A 20,056-nucleotide genomic window follows, 5' to 3' on the forward strand; every position below is an offset into this window, starting at 1 on the left:
GGGACAAGGGCCTGCCCATCCCAACAGCCTGGGCTGCATGAGCCTGTTGGCCTAGATGCAGACTCCATTCACTCCTCTTCCCCTCCCACCCTGGTAGTCTCAGCTGGAATGCAGAAGACTGGAGGGTGTGGCTGAGCATGGCACCTGGCGAAGGGGCTAAGTGGTCAGGAAGACTAGCAGGCCCTAAGGAGGATCAGCCCCGCTGGGGAGAGTACAGCCAGAGGAAGCGAAGCCCAGGTAATCCCTTCAGGAAGCATGGTATTTATAGTTAGACTTAGCCCAGGATGACCCTCAGAGCCTAGGTAACCTTCAAAGGGAAAAGTGCTGACCCAGCTTCCCTCAGCTGGGGCCTCTTTACAGTGCGTGGGCCCTTCCCCATTCATTCCCTCTGGCCCATCTCCAGAGTTCAGGGAGAGAAAGAGGTGGAGCCAGTTGCTAAGTGACAAGCCAGGCTTCCCAAACTGCATCCCCTCACCGGGCACGTTGAGTTCCAGGTGGCCCAGGGCAGCTGAAGGACTGAACTCCAGGTTTCTCTGGGAGCTCTGTACTCAGCTCTGTGACGACACTCAGTCCAGGGCAACTGCAATTCTGGGCAATGATCTTGTTTGTCCCCCTGAGGCTGGGACCACCCCTAGTTCATCTTTGGGGTCCTGGAGACAGGCTCAGGGCTTGGCATGCAGCAGGACTCAAGAACTATTTGCCGAATGAATGAGAGAGTGAATGAAGTGAACAGGCAGTTTAGGAAAAGGGGGAAGAGCTGGAGAGAGGAGCTCAGAGGTGGGGGAGGCCAGATGGAGCTGTTTGGAAGAAATCCCTGTAGGGAAGAGAGGGAAGAAGAAAGGAGGTGATGGAGGTGGAGTCCAAGAGGGACAAAAGCAGTCCTTGAGGTGTACAGTGAAGAAACCTGTGGAGGATGAGGGGTTGGATGTCAGCAACCACATCCAGTGAGGACCTGGAACTTTCATGGCAACTGGAGAGATGGAAGTACAGCCAAGAAAAGTAGACCTAGCCAGCCCCCTGCCTGGGTGTTTGTGGGTGTGGGACAAGGGGCACACATAACCTTGGAGACAGTGTGCGCTTTCTCTGTGCTTGCACACAACGCACACATTTACTGAGGGGAGCAGGAACTTCGTCTGCTCTCTGCCCTGTGCTTCCTGCCCAAGGCCCCAGCGTGTGTGGCCAGGCAGGGTGAAAGGGGGTATGGGGTATGCCAGGCTGGGCACTAACCAACTCTTACCTTGACCTGAGCTGACTTCACCAAGCCGTCCCTGTCTTATTTCCTGCTTGAAAATGGGCATGTCTCATCTCAATACCAACAGAACCCCCAAATCCTCTGGCATCTAACCGGCCATACAACCAACGGCTAGCTCCTTTTGGAGGCTGCTGGGAGAGAACACTACTTCACAGGTAGAGTTCAAACATCAAGTGTTTAGAAAATTCCTGCACTTCTCCTTGTTTTAAGTTCATATGAATAAAAATAAAAATACACCCATTCCTTTCTTGTGATGATATATCCCCACCTCCATCATGCACTGCTGTGTTTGTTCCCAGGTGCCACAAAGTCCTGGCCTGAATGTGAACAGTTCCAGGGTTACCAGCTCTAGAGGGAACCTTGATTACATGTAGTTTCACAGATAATTATGAGTTAAGAGACACATTAGCATAGCCTCCCTCTCCAATCTGGATACTCACTGATACATACATGGGCTTCAGAGATAGATTGGGCAGGGGTTGCTTCGACCACCTGTGTGAATGAGGGTGGATGTGTGTGCATGACCTAATCATTCTAAGTGTTCCCATCTGTAAAGAGGATGTAAGTCCCACCTCATGGATTGCGGTAAGGATTACACAGACCACTCTGTTCAATGTTTAAAAGACAGTAGCTATTGTAATTAGCAATCAAGCCAAGTCAATAATGCTTACTAGTATGCAATTAAAAGAATGAAAGGTTATCATATTTTTTCTTTTCATAAAGTTGCTGTGAGTTTGAAAACTCCTGCTGTATAGAACGCTTCATCTCACAGTGCAGGAGGATGCAGGGGTTAAATGAGGTTAAGTTTGACAGGGACAAGAGCAGGCTTGATGGATGCCCACTGCCCGTGCAGCTGCACACCACAGGGTCAGCACTTTTCCTGGGGCAGAAGAGGGAGGATGGCAGCTCATAAATAAAACGGGAGCTCCCCAGGAACTCTAGAGGTTGCTAGAAAGGTCTCTGGTATCTAGCCAGTTCCCCTTGCTACCTCAGTACTCCAGGGAGGAGAGGGAGACCGGTCATCGCTGCCACTGTGTTTTCCACAGGCCTGCTGTGAGGAGGGTCCCCACAGCGAAGATCCAGGCTAGTAACAGCCTGGCAGCCAGATGCTTGGAGGCCAAAGGGCATAGCCTGACTTCTGACACCCAGAACTCTGTCCCTCTATCACAGCACTCATTCAGACATATGCTACCCCCATCAGGGCTGGTGCCCCAGAGTATGGCAGAATCCTAAAGCCAGGAGTGACCCTGAGTCATTTACCCTAGTCCCTTCATTTTACATATGAGGAAACTGAGGCTCTGAGAGGGGATGTGACCAAACTCCACAGCTCTTGCCTGTTTTGTGTGTGTGTGTGTGTGTGTGTGTGTGTGTGTGTGTGTGTGTTGAGAGTGAGAGGTAAATTCTATCAAACCACTCCATTGCTAGTGAAAACTGACTTACAACTAGAACATTAAAATGTTAGGTGATTGACACAGAGATGACAAATACACCAATGGGAAAAGCAGCAAGCAGAACATGCATACACACCATGACCTAAAATGGAGGAGTTGAGTCTGTCTGACACTCCAGTTCCCACTAGGGAAGACTAGAATCTAAGAGCCTCCTGGGACACTTGGGCCTGTGTGCCCAGGTCTCCTGTGGGCTTGACAGAACATAGACATGGGGCACTGGCCCAAGACGCCAATTCCAGATGGCTGATTTGGGGCTCAGTGATGGAGACCAACCTCCCACCCCATACCAGCCTCATGCAGGGGCAATTCGGTCTCTGTGGGCACTTCTGGGGAGGAGGCACTCACTATGTCATGAGGAAGCCTATTTCATTGTTAGAAGGAAAAAATGGTTAGAAAGTTAATAGTCTGATAGTCACTCTTCACTGAGCACTAGTTATGTAGCAGGTAGCAGAACAGAGTAACAGATTTTGGAGGCAGACAGAGCTGGGTTTAAACATCAGCTTCATTATAAAAGGTCATTATAAGTGACCTTGGGTAAATACCTTAAGCTTTCTAGTCTCCTCTCCTAGGAAGTAGTGAGTAGTAACAGCCTACTTCTTAGGGAAGTTGGAGGATTGAAGATATCTATGCATAAACTAAATTAACTAATAGAATCAAGAAGATTATATATAATAAATCAAGTAACCTAACACCCAGGTGCACCAGGCCTCACCTGGCTCTCACTTCCTCATTCTGCAGACACACATACCACCAGCACCATACTTGCTACAGAGGAGGCACTTGCTACAATCATTGAAATAGTGTTTGCCATTGTTATTAACATTACTATTTTGACCTGGAATCCATCAGCTCTGCTATCTGAAATAACACAGAATGAGTCACAGCTGCTTTCACAGGGTTGACATTTTGCTCTTCTCCAGACTCAAGATCCCTATTCCCTCCTGTTATTTCATTCACCCTCCGCCCAACTAATCGCACGTGGTCTTCCCAGCAGCAAGTCCCACTGGGCTCTCGCTTCATTGTTCTGAGCACCTATTCCTCTGCCTCCATAGCAAACATGACAGCAAGTTTGCCCAGAACCGTTGGTGCTGGAGTGAGAAAAGACCCCATAACCTTTCCCCTGGTCGTGGCTCCACATTCTCCCAGTCCTAGTGTTGATTTACAGTCCACACCTCAGCAGCTGGCCCTCAGTTACTGTCCTTCAGGTCTGTGTCTTGAGTGGGGTGAACTTGGTTCCATTGACTCCTGCTCTGTGACCCAGGGCATGGCACTCAAGCTCTCCAAGCCCATCTGCCAAACGCAAATGTCACTCTTCTTTGCACCTTACAGAGACACTGAAATGCTCCAGGGTTTCTGTGGGAAGTGACTTGGTCAAGTGCAAAGTGCACACACATGCCTGATATCCCTGAGATCTGGGACCCCATCTTTTCAAGGCTCACCCACTCCATGCAGTACAGCTCAGGACCCACACATTTAGTCTGTGGATCCATAGAGAACTCATTTGAGCATGTTCATTATCCTCCAAAGCCAGGCTCTGGCCCTACAGGCAGCTGTGCCTGACTCATTCCTTCCCCTTCCTTCTTACAGCCTGTGAATCACAGCCCTGTCAGGCCAGTGGCCTCGCTGGTTTCCTTCCCAAGCATTGCCCCGTCCCCCCTCCATCTGTTAGGATGCAGAACACAGCCCTCTTCCCGCCAGGGCCCACACACACCTCTCCCCTGGGTGGTGTGATCATCCCACACCAGCCTCAGTTACATGTGTGTGTTCCCTTTGGATTGCGATGTCCTTGCAACTTGACTGTCTACTCCAGGAGGGCAGGCTCTCAAGAGGCTGCACAGTGTGGTGTATCAAAAAACACAGTTGCCTGGCACCCACCCCGGGGATTCCGACTTAATTGCTCTGGGTTATGGGCTGAGCATCAGAGGGTGTAAAGGTTTCCTGGATGATTCTAACATGTGGCCAGGACAAAGATATACTGATCTGGAACTAGGCTGCCCAGCCTAGCTGGCTGCTTCAACAGTTTAATTAGGCCTCTGAGAGGGCCTGGCAGGGGGTTGCTCAGGGAGAACCCAGGGCCTGCCTGAGGCTGGCCATCTGGACAGTCCTTTCAAGGCTCTCAGCCAGGTGGTCATAAGGCAAAAAGCAGCCAGCTCAGGGGACCTGTGCCTGGGGAAACCTGGCTGCATTGCCCAGAGGATACGGGGCTAGGCCCCTCTCTGCAGAAAGGAGACAAACCAAGAGGCCAAGAGCATGGCTTTGAAGCCAGACAGCCTGGACTAGCCACCTTACTCTCCTTACTAAAGAGGAGGGCCCTGCTACTCCTGACTCTGCTCAGCCTAAGGCCTGATCTTTTAGGCCTGTGTGGCCAGCATCCAGACACCCTTTTCTGTAAAGACACAAAGGACTCTACCTGCAGGGCTGAGCCACAGGCTTATGGATAGAAGATGTGCAGCTCCAAGGCAAGGGGATGGTGCGAGAGAGGAGAGGGAGGTCCTGTTTCCTAAGAAAACCTCCACCCCCTCCCCAGCTGCTCTGGACAAGAAGAAGGGAAAAACCTGACTCATCTCAGTGCTGTGTGACTCATAGGCAGAAAAAACTTACTTGCCAGACTGGCACGGAGGAAAGCCTGCTGCTCCCACCATAACCGGGGGCCATGGGCAGGTAAAGCCCATCCCTCCATCCCTGCCTCCCACCAGCTACCAGACCTGGGTGGCTGGCCTGGCAGGAGTGCCACACTTAGCTTGGCTCCTTGACTGCCACACCCTCCTGAGGCTGGTCCAATAGCTTACCAGTGGGTGTGAAGCTGGGAGGGAGAGAGAATTTAGAAGGTTTGGAACATAGAGAGGTGTTCCTTTCTTTTGAATCAGAAAGGATCTGGGTCTGACGTTCAACTCCACCTTTCACAGGTGTGACTCCAAGACTGCTGAGCCTCTGGACCTCAGTTTCCACATCCATTAAGTGGGAGCAATAATACCATCTGGGAGGACTATTGTGATGATTACACAAGATACATTACTATCGCCCTAGCTGGTTTGGCTCAGTGGATAGAGCGTCAGCCTGAGGACTGAAGGGTCCCGGGTTCGATTCCAGTCAAGGGCACATGCCTGGGTTTCGGGCTTAATCCCCAGTAGGGGGAGTGCAGGAGGCAGCCTATCACTGATTCTCTCTCATCATTGATGTGTCTATCTCTCTCTCCCTCTCCCTTCTTCTCTGAAATCAATAAAAATATATTTAAAAAAGAAAAAGATCCATTACTATCCTATCTTATATAATAAAAGACTAATATGCAAATTGTCCCCTTGACCTGGAGTTTGAACAGGGGGTGGGGCTGGCCGGCCAACTGCCCATGGCCCCTCCTCCAGTCAGCCCTGCCCCTGTTCCCCCCCATCGGGGGTGGGGCCGGCTGGCCCCTACCCCCTGCCAACCAGGCCCCATCAGCCTGGGCCGGCCAGACTCCACCCGTGCACAAATTCGTGCACCAGGCCTCTAATATATAATAACTGCCTAGAAGTGTGTAAGGCACAAAGTGGAACTCAAAAATGGTAGTGATTATTACTAGTCATGTAAGTAGAAGAATTAGTATTATAAAGAGTTTTTTAATGACATAATTCCAGTTAACCCTTACAACAATCCTGCATGGCAAATACTATTTCTCCCATCTTACGGATGAGGACACTGAGGTTCAGGGACCCAGGGGAGTAGCAGGAATCCAGTGAGTGGTTTTAGATTCTCTGATTCCCAGCCCAGTGCTTGTCCCAGCTTCTGTCCTGCATGCCACTTCCCCAGGGCAGTGAAAAGAACTCCCTGACCGGGGCTGGGGAGGTAGGGGAAGGAGGTGACAACTCCCACACAAACACACACAGTGACAGGCACAGAACCAGTTCTGCCTCCAGCCTGGGCGAGAAGGCCTAGCTGGCAACACTGCTGACCACTGCTGTGTGCAGCAGGGCATTGCTGCCAGTCCTGCTCTGCCTCCCACCAGCCTGGCTTGACTCTAACCCACGTGGTACCTCCGGAAATTCACTCACAGATGCCCGTGAGTATGTGTGGGCTTCTACACCAGGATGTAAGTTCCTCGAGGCAGCACCTGGTCTGGTTAGTGTTGGCGCCTGAATACCCGACCCCTAGCCTGGAACCAGATAAAGCAGTGTAGTCGGTCTGCCAACACCTCAGATTCCAGACCTGAGATAATATCCTACCACTTGCATGACTTGGGAATGTTATTTAACCCCTGAGAACCTCAGTTTCCTCATCTGGATAATGGGGACAACAACAGTCACTACCTACAAGGTTACGATGAAAACTATGGTAATAACCACAACATTGACAATTATGGCTAATACTTATTAAGTTCTTATCATATGCCAGGCACTGTTAAGACCTTTCTATACATTAAATCACCTAATATGAAGGTCACGTGGCTAGGTGGCAGTCTGGCTCTGCAGTATTCACAAAACACCACCTCTCCTGAGTGACAAGTGCCTGGTAGGTGGTAAGTGCTCAGTATATGGAAGCTAGTCTAGCAGATGCTCAGGAAACATTTCTAAGATGAATCAATAAATGAGCCTCTTTTGGTCTAATTTCATTTCCATCCACAAGCATTTATCACTGAGGTCTATTCTGTGTATAGCCTGAGTTATTTGAAGTTCCTGGAAAATATAAAGTAAAAAAAGAAAAACAAATTTTAAAAAGTGAGGCCTCCTCACCTCCCACAGGAAGTTAACAGGATCCAGATTGCTGGAACAAGAGGCAGCGAACCCAACCCTGGAAGTTCCATGCCCCTCCCCTGTGCCCAGAGAAGGTTCCAGATGTAAGGCACTAGCCCCTCAGAAGAAGAGAGGGTGGAAATGGCCCAAGGTGCTGGCTCTGCCTGACCCTCGAGCATGCCACTGGGGGTGGTTGTGTGGAAGGGCCTCGGGCAGCCCAGGCACCTCTTCCCAGATTGTTTATTTTGGCTGGGCCTGAGGTGAAGGTGGTGGTGGATAGGGGGGCAGGGAGTTCATAGGGCCTGAGCAGCCTCTAGGAGTTGGCGGTGGCATCTGCATGGAGGGCAGGAAAGGCAGGGCCCCCTAGTTCTCCCACACAGCACATCCACACCCTCCAGCCGGACCACAAGGGCAGGCCCCCAAACTAAACAAGGAGAGGGTCTCCAGCACCAGGAGAGCTCTTTTCTAAGCAGCAAAACCCTTGTTTCAAAGAAAATAGTGAATGGCTTTCAGAGAAGCCCACTTACCCTGTGAGGCAGGTAAAGTGATTGGTGGGCACAGAGGAGGGGCCACACTCACAAGTCTACCCCTCCCCACACCATCCTGAAAGACCAAGAGATCCCAGGGTCCAAGGCACGTGAGCTTCAGCTCCCACCCACACTGCCCACCTGGGCCTTTCAGGGACAGGTGCCCTTCGCCTCTAGGATAGCTCCCAACTCAGTTATGAAGGTCAGACATCTCTGCCCAGGACTGGCTGGTTTAGCCCCTATCACCTGGGGCAGGTCATCTCCCTGAGACCCCAAATCTGGGCCTCCATCTATAAAATGAGGAGGTTAAACTGATGGATTCAGGGCCCCTTCCAGTTTTAAGACTCAATTCAAACCTACCCGTGAAAAGACTTGTACGAAACTCATGAGGAGCATCAAGACAGCTAAGACAAGATCCTTGTCCTCCAAAAGCTCACCACTCCTGCACAAAACTGCAAGGCAAACCACACGTGCAATAACACAACCACAAAAACACACACACAGAGCTACAAGATTCTGTGCAGAAAAATGCTGTGAGACCCTAAGGACAGAGACTCTCAAACACCCATGGGGGCCTGTTAAAGTGGAAACTGCTCAGTCTCACACAAGCATGGACCAGAGCCAGGACTGTGGACCCCAGATGAGCATGACAAGTCCCTGACCAGACAAGCCTCATCATTCTCTCGGCTAGGGATGAACCACACAAATGATGCACAGGGATCCATTTTGGTTTTGTGATATATTACGTTCATACTCACGATTTTGAAAATACTTGAATGCATCATTTAGGAAACCCATGTAATGTATTACTCTGTGACACATTTTCAAAAATAAATAAATGATACATATAAATTTTGTTCAAAGAACTGCATCCCCGCACCCCCCCCCCCACACACACACACACACACAAGCAGGCACACTGAACTGCTGCACACTTGAGCAGAGGAATGTGGAAAGGCACACCTTGGAGAAACTGCGGGTTCAGTTCCAGACCACGGCAGAAAGACAAATATTGTGATAAAGCAAGTCACACAAACTTATTTTGGCTTCCCGGTGTGTATAAAAGTTCTGTTTACACTACACTGTAGTCTATAAAGTGTGCAATAGCATTACGTCTAAAAAAGTTATACATACATTAATTAAAAAAATACTTTCTTGCTGAGAAATGTTAACCATCATTTGAGCCTATTGGGAAAATGGCGCCAATAGACAGATTTTTGTTCAACTTGTAAAAAGGGAAATGGCTGAGAAGCACAATAAAACGAAGTAAGCCTGTATTGGAAGCTCACAGCCTGACTCACCAGGCCTTGTTTACCCATCTGCCAAAGGGGTGGGTGGGAGCTTGACTAGATCATCTCTACGCTGCCACTTCCAGCTCTGACCCTGTGTGACAAGGGCTCTGGAAAAAAGCGGGCTCCAGCAGGCTGGGAGAGCAAGCTGGGGCAAGCCCTACACTCATCCCCACATACAGTGAGTGGCCTGTCCCACTTCGGCTTCTGCTGCTGCTAGAGGAAGAAGCAGCCCCAAGCTCTGGGATAATGGTGCAGACAGGGGAGATAAAGCTGATGGAGGATCCAGATGCAGGAGGACCAGTCACATGCAGAGCCTCCGGGCTGTCTGGAGGTCATTGGCTCCTAATGCTCTGGAGCTTGTCCTGGGAACAGCTCTGCTAGCCCACACCCAAGTTCACAGGACCCTGCCACCCCACCCCTAAGGTAACCCAATTCTTCCCCGTCAAATGACAACTGGAGGTGGGGCTAGGGAGCTCTAAGGCAGGAGAGGGTGATGATTACTGGCTCCCAGGGTGCGGAGGCCAGACAAAGGGGTCATGGCCCAGATTCATGTCAACACAATCCCTAAGCACCCATTGTGTTCAAGATCCTGCCAGGCACTCCACGGGTCTGAGAAAATGAGGATGCCACTTTAATTATCTAAAGTGTGCCTCAAGGCTTAAAGAGTACCTCCTCAAAGGCCTTCCCCACCAACCTAATGTGGACGCCCCTATTCTCCCCCCCCCCAACCTCTTTTCTCCTATGTAGTGTTTATCACAATTCTGCTGTTGTTTTTTAACTCATTTTTCTGTCTGTTTCCCATTAGAATGTCAGTAGCTCAAAGACAGGGCCCTGGCTCTCCTTCACAGTGGCACTGACACCTTACATAGCGAAGGTATTCAGAATTAACTGAATGAAGAATGAATGAATGAATGAATGACTACTCCACCAAACAAAGCAGGAAGTGGCATAAAAGAGATTCAGAAGCTGTGGGGAAGCAAAGGAGAGAATGAGCACATCTATGAGGCTTCACAGAGAAAGTAAAACATTGTGAGCTGGGCCTTGAAGGGGGGTGAGGGAGGAGGCGGCATTCCAGGTGGAAGGTACAGAAGCAGCAAAGGCCTGGAGTCAGGCTGGAATAGCAAGTGCAGGCCAAAAAGCCCAGGTGAGGCCCTAGCTGGTTTGGGTCAGTGGATAGAGCAGCGGCCTGCAGACTGAAGGGTCCCAGGTTCGATTCCGCTCAAGGGCGCATGCCCGGGTTGCCGGCTCGGTCCCCATTAGGGGGTGTGCAGGAGGCAGCCAATCAGTGATTCTCTCTCATCATCGATGTTTCTATCTCTCTCTCTCTCTCTCTCTCTCCCTTCCTCTCTGAAATCAATAAAAATATATTTAAAAAAAAAAGACCAGGTGAGGCCAATGAGTCTACCTGGACCCCGAGAGGCCTGGTGGGTGCTCATTGCCCTGGCCTACTACTGGCTTCCTACTAAACACCAGTCTTCACTCATTATTGACAAAGTCAGGATTATATAAATATTTGAACCCAAGTCTGGAATGTGGTGAGCAGAAGTCATTTCTGAATCAAACAGTGGCCCCACAGGACTGTTCCGCTTTCTTCTTTTCTAGTTTCCTCCACCCTGGCTGACTGGCTCTGATTCTAAACATCTGTGCCACCACTGGGGGACTAAAGGACCATGTCAACCTTGTCATGACAAAGACCATTTATTACCTTCTCCCCTCCCTCATGTCTCAAAAGAACCTCTCTCCAACTATATTTAGATTACAATTTTTATAATGGAAATGTTAAGACATATCTGTCAATTATAGCTTCTGATCAGCATATGGAAACTAGTAGTTCACACTGAGCTGATAGAATGCCAGCCCATAAAACACGTTTTGGTCAACCTGGAAGGTTTGGGTGTCTCTGTGACTCAGTTTCTGGAAGCCAGGAGATGGGGCAGGAACATAGGAACCGAGAGATATGGCCAAAGGGAGGAAGAATGAAAACCCAGAGGTCCCTGACCTCTATATCTAGGTGAGATTTCCCCACTGCCCATACAGTCGTCCTTTACCAGGGAACAGGAGCTTGGGACACAAGGGGGAAGAGAGTGGGAGGCAGCTGAAATCCTGGCCAATCAAAGGCTTTCAACACAGGGCCATAGATGCTGACTTGGTGCAACTTGGGAAGTAAGGGGTGCAAGGAGGACTGTGAACTTGACACCATTTCTGTTCTGGGCAGAGGTCTATGGCTAGAGCAACTGTCAGAGGTCAAATGGTGGCCCTGGAGGCTATATACTTTGCAAGAAAACAGGCAGCTCCACATGAACCCAAGTTTATAGCACCTGGGGGAGCCCTAACCGGTTTGGCTCAGTGGATAGAGCGTCAGCCTGCGGACTGAAGGGTCCCAGGTTCGATTCCGGTCAAGGGCATGTACCTTGGTTGTGGGCACATCCCCAGTTGGGGGTGTGCAGGAGGCAGCTGATCAATGTTTCTATCTCTCTATCCCTCTCTCTTCCTCTCTGTAAAAATCAATAAAATATACATATTTTTAAAAATCTTGGGGAATACACAGCAGTTCTTCCATTGGAGGGGTGTGGTGATGGGCCTTTTATTTTCTAGGATATATATTTTTATATGCATTGAGTTAAAAAAAACTAGGACTCTGTCTGTGTCCTTAAGCTTTTGTTTGAATGTGGTTTCATAGAAAACTTACAGGAGAAGGCAATAAAAGATCCTTGTTATGATGAGGCTGCAACAGCTCAGCTGGGACTTTGGGTGTCTTCTACCCATAAAGCATCTATAAGGAAAGACCATTTCTAATTGTCCTGGATCCAGTAAAGCTCCCATTTGAGCCACTCTGTATGAATTGTATCACAAACACACTATAAGAGCAGGGCTGTCCTTACTAATCTCAGAAGCCCCAAGGCTCAGGCCAGTCAGTGCCTGGCACACAATAGGTGCTCAATAAAGGCTAACAGAAGGAACCAAGAAAAGGATCACATGGGGGTTAGGTGAGGACTCAGTCTCCTGGGAAGAGGTGAGGGTACGAATGGGAAGGGGGCGATGGAGAGGACCTTCCCAAAAACAGGTAACAGCCGACCTCCTAGTGGAGCCGTCCTTAGGTCTTTGCCAGGGGAAGGCAGACAGCTCAGTGGCCAGGAAAGGCTGCAGCTGGCCCTGCCTGCAGGGTTTTCCAGAGTAGAAGGCTGCAGGGCCTGCCTTCTAGGGCAGCTGGGCCATGGCCCACATCACCTGCCATCCCTGAGACCAGTCTGACAAGGGCTTAAGATCTGTGTCAAGCAAGAGCTGAGTCAGACTTGGGGGGAGGAAGCGGGGCGGGGGGAGGTCAAGGCAGACAGGTCAGGTCTCATTCTCTCAGGTGTACTCCCCCAGCCTGAGGCCAAGTAGGAGCAGCCTCCTCATGGTCCCCCACCCTCCCCATCCCTTGAGCACAAGAGAAAGATAGGCTCCTGAGTGCTAAAACCCAGGAGAAAGCAAGGCCCTGGAAGGAGCCCTGCAGACAGATGCAGCGAGTAGCTAAGCACTAGGAGACCACCTGTTTTTCCCCAAGCATCCTCTCCACCATGAATCTATACAGACAAGCTCTGGCAATAGGGTGCTGGGCAAGAGGAGGTGGTAAACCCAGGTCAGCAGTAGGTACATGTTTTCAGCACAGCCACCAAAGGGGCAGGGAGGGAAGGCTCCTAGCTGCTGGAAAAGGCATCCTCACAGTTTCAACTCAGCTGGAGGTCAAGAACTGCTGAGGCTAGCAGCCCTGTGCCAGGATGCATCTCGTCACCGTGGCAACTCAGGGAAGCACCAGGCAGGAGCCAGCCACAAGGCCAGGAGCAGAGCCCTCCCTGCTCTAGCACTGGCCTTGACCTTTCCAGCTAGGAAAGCAGATGCAAAGCACTCTGCCACCTTCCCTGGACCTAACCATGTCCAGTGTAGACCGGAAAGATGCAAGAGATCCACCCCATCCTGCCTCGGGTGGGCCCAGACTATACCGAGTTGCTACAAGGTAGGAATTGCCCTACTCAGCTTCTGATTCTTCCTTACTTTTCCCAGGTAGAACACAAAATCAGAAAGTGATGAAGGCCATAAGAGGCATGAACAAGGATTAATGGGGCTTTAACGGAGAGAAAGAGTTCACCATCCTGACAAGAAACATAAAGGGAAAAGGACTAATAAAGGCTTTTTTGGAAGGAAGATGGCACTAAAAAAAACAAACAAGCAAGCACACATTCCCCCACCCTCCAATCCTTCTGACAATTCTAGCTGTCTGGTTAGCTCCCGAGCTAAGAGATCACAAATCAAGAACACCTTGGTTCAGATGCTCCCTCTGGCTGGCTGCTTTCGACCTGGTCAGTCCTCTGCCACTTGCTCCCCACCTGCCATCTTTCTAACACTCAGTGTCCCACTTGGCTGCCCCTACCTGCCTCATGCCTGCCTGTTGGCTGGCTACCCAGCCCCCAGTATCACAATGCCCCTCAGGCCTTGGCCCCAGGTCTGTGGTCCCACTCCCCTCCCATCCAGCTCAGCTTTTCTGTTCTGGACCCAATGGTAGACTACCTTGTAGTGGTAAATTCTTACTAAAATCCCATCACATTCCTCACCTGGGGACTTGGAAACCACAAAGCAGCCTACTCAGAGCCTAGAAATTGTCTATGGCAGGTTGCAAGGTCCCCGGTCAATGGGCAGTTTCTCAGGTCGCCAGGATGCTGATGCTCAGAAAGGGCTAAAGAGTCAACTTCTAGACTCAATGCTGGGATCAGCCCCAGGAGCCAGCTGAAGGCTACAACCTAGGGACTAGCCCCAGGACCGTTGTGCAGAGCACAATCAGGACTCCCTTTCCAGCTGCCCTTCTTTTCATTTTTTATGTTGTTTAAAAGTTGACATATGCTAAATGGAGAAATAGTACATAATACAAACGTGAAAAAGAAAACATGTTAAGTCACCCAAACCCTACCACCCAAAATAGTCAACAATATGATCTTTTGAGGCATTTTTCTTTCTCAGTGCACACACCTATTACTGGGATACATGGTGTGTACCGTCCAAGCTGTCATCATTAGTATGTCCGTGATCCTGGTTTTATTTTGATCTCTATTGATCTCTAGAGGAAGAGGAAGGGCAAGGGTAAGAGAGAAACATCAATTGGCTCCCTCTTGCACGCCCTCCACCGGGAATTGAACCAGTAACACTTGTGCAAGGGCCGACATCCAACCAGCTGAGCTACACTGGCCAGGAACTTGTTTTGTCTTTATTTTAATCTGATGCCAAATATTAGACCAGTGATTTGCAACCTTGTTGCTCATCAGATTCACCTGTGGAGGCTCCACAAAAATGCAGAGGCCTAGATTCCACCTCTAAAGATCGACTCAGGGATCAATCTTGAATCAGGAATCGAATCAGGAATTAATCAGTGCTGAGCACTGTACAGGATGCATTTCTCTATAACAAAAAGCTTGCATCACTCTCCATTCATTCACTCATTTAGTCAAGAAACATATGTTGAGCTTCTCCTATGTACCAGGCCCTCAGTAAGATAGGCCTCAAGGTCAGAGCTAGTAAGGGAGACAGACACATAAGGAGATAATAGAAATCAATATATAAATTTAAGGACTGTGATATATACAGAATCATGGGAACACAGGAGATGGGGTCTCACCCAGCCTGTGGAAGGTCCTGAAGTCTGCTTGGAGTCTAAGGGATGAGCAGGGATTAGCAGGTAGAGGAAATGGTGAGAATAAGGGCTCCAAGGTGAGCAGAATTTGGGGAACCACAAGCAGTGCTGCCAGAATGTAGAATGCAAGGCAGAGGTGGCCAGAAACGGAGCCAAAGAGGAGGTGGGAACAGGTCATTGAATGCCATTAAGCCAGTGAAACAGTGTGGACACTACCCGCTAAGAGATGGGAGGCCCCTGAAAAGGTAAAGCAAAAGAAAAAGATGCATTTTTGATAGCTCACTCTGGAATCTGTGTATAGGGTGGGTTTAAGGGGCCTAGACTGGAAGCAAGAAGACCAGTTAGGAGACTGCTGTTATCAGCACCAGAGAGAAAATAAGGGTCTGGGCTCAGATTTTATTGAGTGTCTATTACATGGCAGTCAGAGCTTTAGTGGGGATGGATTTTAAAGGTACTTGAGTCACACATTTAGATTATTTCTAATTTTTCACACTGGGATAAAAGCCTTCGTACATTAAAGCTTTGTACACACTTTGGCTTATTTCCCTATGATAACGTCCTTGTGAAATTTCTAAGTCATAGGTGGGGCTATTTTTAAGGTTCTTGGTACTTTTGCCAAATTGCTTTCCAGAAAGACTGTATTAATTTTCACTTCCACCAGCAGTGCCCTGGAGTGCTTGTCAGACCCTCTTTGGCCCCAAAAGAAAGACAGAGGTCAACTCACATCCACCCCATTGCCAAGGATAAAGTTGACAGAGCCTGAATCTTCTGCTTGGCCCAAACAAAATGACTGCACAAGACTGCACAAGAGGGCACCAGGCTGAAGGGTATGTTGCTTTGTTGCTGGGCTGGGGCCAGGGAAAGGGCATACTTTCTCTGATCTAATTCATCTTCCTGCTGCTGCCGGTAACCTTGACTGATTATGTCACTCCCCTGCTCAAAAACTTCCCATGGCTCCCCACCGCTTATAAAATAAAAGCCCAAATCCTTATCATGGAAATCCAAGTTTTTAAAAAATATCATCTTCACTATACAATTCTATTCACTCATTTTCTAAGTACTTACAAAGCAAAGTCCTTGCTCTCATGGAGCTTATACTCTAGTGCAGTGGTTCTCAACCTTCTGGCCCTTTAAATACAGTTCCTCACGTTGTGACCCAACCATAAAATTATTTTCGTTGCTACTTCATAACTGTAATGTTGCTACTGTTATGAATCGTAATGTAAATATCTGATATGCAGGATGGTCTTAGGCGACCCCTGTGAAAGGGTCGTTTGACCGCCAAAGGGGTCTCGACCCACAGGTTGAGAACCACTGCTCTAGTGGAAGAAACAGATGGTGCACAGTCCATATAAATGTGCCGGGTTATGTGTTATGCTAAAAATAAAGCAGAAAAATAAAGTGATGTGAGGGGGACACAAATTTAGAAAGTGTGGCCAGGGAAGGAGGGTGCAAGGAGACAGGTGCAGAGGCCAGAACAGAGAAGGAGTGAGCCATGCAGACATCTCTCACTCTCTCCCACTATGCTCACAGCTCACAGGAGCCACCAACCCACCATGGGCTTCCATGTCCCCATGCCTTTGCTGTTGGTCCGCCTCCTCCGCCTGTTAAAACTGAACTCTCTGTACCCAGCTTGAGTATCACCTCTTCTGTGAAGCCCTCCTAATTCCCAAAGCTAGCCATGTTCCAAGCACTTCACTTCCATCTCCTAGTCCACATGACTACAAGCATATTGAAGGCATGGATGGTCTTTTCGCTCTATATCTGCAGTCTCTTGCATATAAGAACGAAAGAATCTCTGCGGTGGACACTAACAAACTGGTCTCCATGCTTGCCCTTCTCCAGACTATACCGACTTGCTACAAGGTAGGAATTGCCCTACTCAGCTTTTGATTCACCCAGTTTGTGCAGCTCTGAGTCTGGTACACAGATGTTTACCAAAGAGGGAGGCATGTATGCAAGTTATCAAAGAGAGAGGGCATATTATTGGCAGGGAAACATCCTCTCTCTCTTAGTATGCACAAATGAAAAGAATGCCTTTGTGTTGAGACTGTTAGTTGTCTACCCAAATCCATTCACCACTCCTTGGCAAGCATTTCCCAGCCTTCCTTGCACTCAAGGTGGCCATGTGATTAAGTTCTTACCAATGGAGTAAGCTGTAGGGACATGAGCCATAGAGGACCTGGACCTTAGAACAGCAGGAATGCATCCTCTAGCTTCTCTTGTCCCTTCCACTGGTTGGAGCCCAAGCATGGTGGCAATCCAGCTTCAGCTATGTGGACAACAATGTTCCTGTAATGGAGCAAGGACTCCAAAGGAACTGGATCCCAGAAAGACCGCAAGCAGCAGAGCTGCCCCTTTTGCCTGGTCTGTTCACATCAGGGACATCAGGGACATCACATGAGACAGAAAAGTAAACTTTTCATTCTTTAAGCTACTGGATCATTATGCCCCTCTATCAGGCCATGTGGCTTTACATGAATGAATGCACTTGCCTTCCCAGAGTGAGCCAAACATCAACGGGGCCTGGATCTTCATGGTCCTCAAATACCTTTCTCAGTGCCAACTGGGGAAGGGTGTGTCCTGACCCCCCGCTGACTCAGTAAGACCTAGGAGTATCAGGAGAAGAGGCAGGGTGAAGGGGATGCACAAGTTAGGGCACACTCCGTGAGGAACTCGTAAGGAGGCAAAGGGGTGGAAGAGCACTGTGGTAACAGTGGGAAAAGGCAGCATCATAGCCGATGTAAAGGATCAGAAAGACAAATCTGGTTCCCAAATGTTTAAAAACCTGAATCCCACTGGTAAGAAAGGGTTAAGGGGATGCAAAATCAAATGCACACAATTATTTATTCTAGCCTATCTATGGTTCTCACACTCAGCCTGCTGGCTGTCATGGGGCTAGAGAAGAAAACAAGAAAAATGGGCAAGGAGTTGGCCCAGGGATGGAAGGCCCAATCTCATCAACATCACCTCCTGTGGAGGAACCAGGAACCAGGGAAGCTGAGTCTTCAGCCTCAGCAGTTCAGAGATAACAATCCTGGTGCAACTCTGGGTCTGCTACTCCTGGCACCACCTCTCCTTCATTCCACTCTGGATCTCTCAACTCTGAGGTTGGGTGCCTACCAAGTCATACCCAACCAGAAGGTACAAGGACAGGATGGCCACTCCTTCCCTGGATCCCAGGTGCCTAAATCATCTGCCGAATTGCTAGGATCTACCCTGGTACCTGCCTGACAGCTCTATCCCACCTTCCATAACCATCACCACACATTCATGCCAGGTGCCGGGCTCAGTGTTACAGAGGAATCAGTGAAGAAAACAGGGACCACCCTGGCCAGTTTGGTTCAGTGGTTGGAGCATCGGGCAGAGGTCCAAAGGGTTGCAGATTCTATTTCCTAGACAAGGGCATGTACCTTGGTTGCAGGCTTGATCCCTGGCCCTGGTCAGGGTGTACGTGGGAGGCAACCAATCAATGTGTCTCTCTCACATTGATGTTTCTCTTTCTCTCTCTCTCCCATTCCTCCCTCCCCTCCACTCAATGGAAAAAAATATCCTCAGGTAAGGATTAAAAAAAAGAAGAAGATAGGGACCCTGCAGGGAGGCCACACAGACAGGGCAAGGAGCTCATTCTCTGGAGCTAAGCCGAAAAGGATTCACATTCTGATCCCACCCATTAACTGGCCTTGTGACCTCAAGCAAGCTTGAGTTCTCAAATCTATAAAACAGAAATAATGGTGCCACTTCACAGGGCCACTATAAGGAGAAACTGTGGTATGTTCTGGCACAGAAGGTACTCTACAAATGCTCATTTCTTTCTGTTACCCACAAATGTCCTCCTTGTTGGCCTGCCATGATACATAAAATTTCTACCACAGGATCTGTCCTTCAGGATTAAGGCACTATTGGGAAACGTCCCTGTAGAGTAAAATGTCACTTCCTGCAAGAGTCAATTAAATGTTCTAGGCAGGCTAGTAGGCAGGCTTCCAGAATGTCTGCTTGAGGTGCTGATGTTAAAACTGCAGGTGCAGACAGGAGTTGCTCTGAAGTAGTAGGCATGGCTGCAGAGCCCTGAGGAGATGTTACAAAGAAATATGAAGTGTCAAGGATGCTAAATCTTGAGATCTGGGGATCTCCAGGAGGGTAGAGAAGATACTGAAGAGCTGGAAGGCAGAATAGCTCAGGGGTGCCTCACAAGAAGAAAAAACTGAGAAAGTCAGAAAAAGAGGAGACAGGGAGGTGAAAAACCTCTAACGGAGAAACAGTAGGGAGTCATCAGGATGGCCCTAGCCCCCAGCAATGGTGGCCCTTCTCCAAGGTGCTCAGCCATCATAACTTGGCCCCCCTCCAGATCCCTCCTCCCAGCTGCTATGTCCTGTTCCTGGCACCATATGGTTCCTACATGTCCATCCCCACCATCACCCCACCATCCAGGTTCATTCTAAAGAGGAAGAAAGCCAAAAGCTTTGACTTTGTTGTTTAGAAAAGACTTTCAGAATCTTGCCCAATAAAACATGCCAGAGGTCAGGAGGAGGCAGAATATACTTGAGTAGCAAAGGACAAGATTGAACATCTCTGGGGTGGTTTTTTCTGCCTGGCCACACATTTGGGATGACCTGGGCAAGGCCCATGTCCTCTCTTTACCCTTACCATGCTATAAGGTCACCAATACTCACACCAATTCAGTTCTCAGGAGTGGGAAAAGGAAAAGTTCACCAAGACCTGATCATGTGGAACCAGCAAGTGGAGATACAAAGAAGGCCTGGCCAGGCTCATCCAAGGTGAGTGCAGATCCCCATCCCTGCACCAGGTCATGGTGAGGGGCAACCAGGCAGCGTACAGGAACACACTCTGCAGAGGACCAGGCCAATGTAAAACAAAACTTTCTCCTCATTAGAGCTGTCAAAAGCTAGCCTTGCTCAAAGAAAGCTAGACTGACCTGACTCAGCAAGGGTGCCAAGTAGAGCAAATCCACACTGGGTGGGCAGCTAGATAACATCACAGTTTGGGATTTTCCAACTCTCATGTCCTGCCATAACACTCTAGAGTTGAAGGATTTCATCTATGTCTTACAGGGCTCAATTCCAATCAGTTGTCACCTGCTCCTACAGCCTTCTGTAATTTGCAAAAGGGTTCCCACCTACATCAACTCACTTGATGTTGTGGCAG

General features: G+C 49.2%; 1 protein-coding gene across 2 annotated transcripts in view; it reads right to left on the reverse strand.

The window, feature by feature from the left end:
* UBTD1 (ubiquitin domain containing 1) overlaps positions 1-20,056 on the reverse strand; it is a 56,989-nt gene that overhangs the window by 12,948 nt on the left and 23,985 nt on the right. The gene's annotated exons all lie outside the window — the stretch shown is intronic.

This window comes from Myotis yumanensis, unplaced genomic scaffold (assembly GCF_028538775.1).
Source record: "Myotis yumanensis isolate MYYU_CA2020_CCGP unplaced genomic scaffold, mMyoYum1.0.hap1 SCAF_13, whole genome shotgun sequence".
NCBI lineage: Eukaryota > Metazoa > Chordata > Mammalia > Chiroptera > Vespertilionidae > Myotis > Myotis yumanensis.